This window comes from Ceratotherium simum, chromosome 13 (assembly GCF_057802395.1).
Source record: "Ceratotherium simum simum isolate JZ-2026a chromosome 13, ASM5780239v1, whole genome shotgun sequence".
NCBI classification, from domain to species: Eukaryota; Metazoa; Chordata; class Mammalia; order Perissodactyla; family Rhinocerotidae; genus Ceratotherium; species Ceratotherium simum.
In genome coordinates this window covers 25,602,103-25,606,463 of record NC_141912.1, presented here as the reverse complement: position 1 = coordinate 25,606,463, position 4,361 = coordinate 25,602,103, and the positions used below count along the sequence as shown (strand labels likewise).

General features: G+C 34.6%; 1 pseudogene; it reads right to left on the bottom strand.

Moving 5' to 3' along the window:
- Window positions 1–216: 216 nt before the first annotated feature.
- Window positions 217–1,170, bottom strand: OR14C36 (olfactory receptor family 14 subfamily C member 36; annotated as a pseudogene).
- Between the last annotated feature and the right edge of the window lie 3,191 nt (window positions 1,171–4,361).

Below are 4,361 nucleotides of genomic sequence, written 5' to 3'. Positions count from 1 at the left end.
ATGCTTATGCTTAATGAATTTATTTATTTATTTATTTATTCAAGCCATCTGTAGTTCTCAGTAGAAAACACTAAGGTAAATGATTTGTTGCATTAATTTATTCTTGACATATAATCATATCCATTAATATCAGTCCCAGAAAAATGTCTGAGAAAATGAATTTTTAAATTTAAATTTCTTGAGATTTAACAACCTAGAAAAGCCTGGACATACTCTTTATAATCTTCCCAAATAAAGCCTTCTCCTCATCAGTTTCCTTACAGCACCCTTTATCTGCTTGTTTCCTATAGATGATAGGATTAGAGAGTGGAGGAACCAAGGAATAGAACTTGGAAAGGATCATGTCTTCAATGATTGCAGAGATTGAAGATAGCCTTAGGTACACATAAGAGCCTGAGGTGAGAAAGACTGACGCCACGGTGATATGTGGGACACAGGTAGAAAAGGCCTTGGCCCAGTCTCTTCCCTTTGGTAGTTTTAGCACAGTAGAAAATATGCGAATGTAAGACATGGTGATAAAGGCAAAGCAGCCACCACCAATCATAAGACCAACAGCAATAATTATTAGTTCATTGCTGAAAGTCTCAGTGCAAGAGAGGTTAAGCAGAGAGGGAAAGTCACAGAACTGAGGTGTCACATTGGATTTGCAGAAAGACAACCTGAGTGTGATGGCAGCTTGAAAATTTGCATAGGCAAGACCACTAAAGAGGTCAATGTCATTCGGAAGCAGACCTGAAGGTTCATGACCAGAGGATAGTGGAGTGGCTGGCAGATGGCAACAAAGCAGTCACAGGGTCATAATGGTGAGGAACATCAACTCTACATACACACAGAAGAGCAGAAGGAAGATCTGAGATACACATCCAGGAGATACACATCTTGGATCTGAGATACACATTCAATTGAAATGGCCATGTTGTCCAGCAAGGAGTTGACACATGCTTTGGGGATAGTGATTGAAATGTAGCAAACATCCAAGATGGAGAGATTCCTAAGCAAGATATACACAAGACTGTGAAGCTTGTGGTCTAGGATGGTGACAGGGACAAGGAGAAGATTCCCAATCAGGGTTGCCAGGCACATCAGTAAAAATAGCATTGCATCCAAAACCTGTTATTCCTGCACATCAGAAAAGCTCATGAGGAAGAATCCAGTCACCATGGTGTAGTGTGGTATCTTTGGGAAATACTGTATTGATCTGGAAACAAAAGAAGTAGAATCCTACAGAACTGTGGAGAATCAGATAAGGAAAATAGTTAGTCAATTAATTTAATTTGGACTTTGCCTAATTGTATATGTACTTTTCTTTTGAAGCTGTAATTATCCCACTGCCAGGGGCAAAATAGAAAATACTAATCCATCCCATTAAATGGCATTATAGCAGTTAAATTGTCACCTATAATCACCTTGAGTCAAACGTAATAGAAGGCAAGACTTTGGGTGACTAAGTATCTGATGTAATAGATTATTATAGTGGGAATAAAGAGTACAAAGACTGTGGGATGATTGGCTCCTTAAAACTGTGCTAAAGAATTTTGAGAAAGAATATGATGAACTCAGAACATTTAATTCCCATCTTAAGGCCCATGGAAGGAACTAGGAAGATTTTCTTATTGCCCTGAAAGAATCCCTTATCTCCTATTGCTCCTTGGTTGTGTAAGGTTGAGATTTTGAAGACTGAACACAAAATCTGATCCTGTGGCTGACTGAATTTAAATGAAAATTGAATTCACATCCTTGAAGTTTCTCTTATTTCAAAGTTTAGACATTAATCAGAAAAGAATGGGAACCTGAAAACTGGGATGAAGCATTAGGGCTGATACCCAAAATTCCAAAACCCTTGAACTGTAAATTTCTGCAGAGATTTTCTTGCTAGCCAAAGCTGACTTCCATATCCTGTTTAAAGAGGTTCACATCTCCTTGCCTGAAAAACCTTTAGTGATCTCTCTTGAGCAGTCATCTTCCAAGGCAATATTGATCTTTCTTAAGATATGCCTCTCCACCTCCCAATTTTTCAAACCCACAACTAAACTTAACTTCTGGCAGGCTACAGAGAGATGAAAAAAGTTCTAAAAATTCTAATGTCTTGGAAAGTATCACACACACGGAAGGAATGGCCCAATTTTGCCAATCACATTGGTCAAAATATGGGAAATAGCAACTGTGCTCATTTTCTATTGCTACCATAACAAACTACCGTAAATTTAACAGCTTGCAACAATACAAATTTATTATCTTACAGGTCTGTTGGTCAGAAGTCCAATTTGGGTTTCATCAGGTAAAAGTCAAGCTATCAGCAGAGCTGCATTGCTTTCTAGAGGCTCTAGGGGACAATCTGTTTCTTTGCTCATTCAGGTTGTTGGCAGAATTCCATTCCTTGTGTTTGTAGGTCTGAAGTCCCCGTTTCCTCATTGACGCTCAGCTGAGGCCCACTCCCAGTTTCTATAGAATGCCTACCACACACTTAAATTGCTCTGTTGCCATATACACTGAATACACTGAATCCATTTCTGGGCTCTCTGTTCTGTAACATTGATTTCTTTCTCTTTCCTTGGATGCCACTGTCTTGATGTATAGCATTTCTTTAAATCAAATAATATAATTCCTTCAACAATGTGCTTCTTTCCATGTAAATCTTAGATTCAATTTCTCAAAATTTGCAAAGAGAGCCTTAAAGGATTTCCATTGAAATTGTATTGAATCAGTTTGGAGATAACTGGCATCTGATTATCCAATTCTTCAATATAAGGACATGGTATATCTCTACATTTATGTATGGCCTTTTAAAATTCTCTCAATGTTGGTTCATACACCTTTTAAAAATTATCCTTACATATTTTGTGGCTTTTTACATTGTTTTACATGGATCTTTTAAACTTCGTTTTCCAAGTGTTTGCTGATAGTATATATATACATCCAGTTGTTTTTTTTGTGTGTGGACTCTGTATTTTATTTTGTAGATTCCTTAGAATTTTCCAAGAATTAAATTATGTCATCTTGATATAAAGAATTTTTCTTTTTAAACTTTATATCCATTACTACATTTTCTTCCTCTTTATCTTGGCTAGGACCTCCAGTACAATGTTGAACAGAAGTGGCATGAGAAGAAAACCTTAACTTGCTCCTATATTAGGGGGAAAGCATTCAGTATTTCATCATTAAATCTGGTGGTAGTAGGATTTTATTGTACATGTCTTTTGTAAAATTGGAGAAATTCCTTTTATCCCTAGTATGCTGACAGCTTTTATTCATGAATGGGTGTTGAATTTTATCAGATGCTATTTCAGCATCTATTGAGATGATCCTATGGTTTTTCTCCTTTTTTATTTTACCGTGTTAAATTACGTTGATTATACCAAGATAAATAAACTTGGCTTGCATTCCTGGGATTAAGCCCACTTAGTCGTGATTTATTACCCTTTTTCTATATTCTCGATTCAGTTCTCCAATATTGTGTTTAAGAATTTGCATCTATGTTCATGAAGGATATTACTTTCTTGTGATTAATGACAAATTCTGGCAAAAGGGTTATGTTGGTCTCATGAAATAAAATTGCGAGTATCCCATTCTCTTCTATTTTCCGGTAGATTTTGATTAGAATTGGCATTACTTCTACCTTAACTATTTGATACAATGTACCAATGACACCATCTGAACTAGGATTTCATTAAGAGAAGTTTTCTGATTATGAATTCAATTTCTTTAGTAGGTATAGGACTATTCTGAATTGAAACTCTGTGTCAGTATTGGTAATTTGTAGTTTTAAAAGAATTTTTTAATTTAGTGTAACTTTTCAAATTAATTGGTATATCTTATTGATAATATTGCCTTATTATCCATTGAAGATCTGTAGGATCTGTAATGACAGACTCTCTTTCTTTGCAATATTTATAATTTGTATCTCCTCTTTATTTTTTGATCATGCTAGAGATTTGTCAATTTTACTAATATTTCCAAATAAATAACTTTTGCTTTGTTAATTTTCTTTATTTTGGTATTATAGTTTAATGACTTTCACTCAGTTTTACTCTTTCCTTCCTTCTACTATTTTGGTTTGAATTTACTCTTTTTTTTCTATCTTATTAATGTGGAAATAACTGATTTTTAAACTTCCCTTTTTTTAAAATGTAAGCATTTAGAGCTCTATATTTTCCTTTACACATTGCTATAGGTGCATTTTATTTTGTGAATTTTATTATGTTATGTTTCCACTATTGTACAGTTCAAAATATTTTCATTCCCATTGATTTCTTCTTTCACTCATGGGTTATTTTTTTGTTTCTAAATGTTTGTGGATTTTCTTGGTATACGTTATTGTTGATTTTTAATTTAATTTTCTGTGAAATTTCCATTTTAAATTT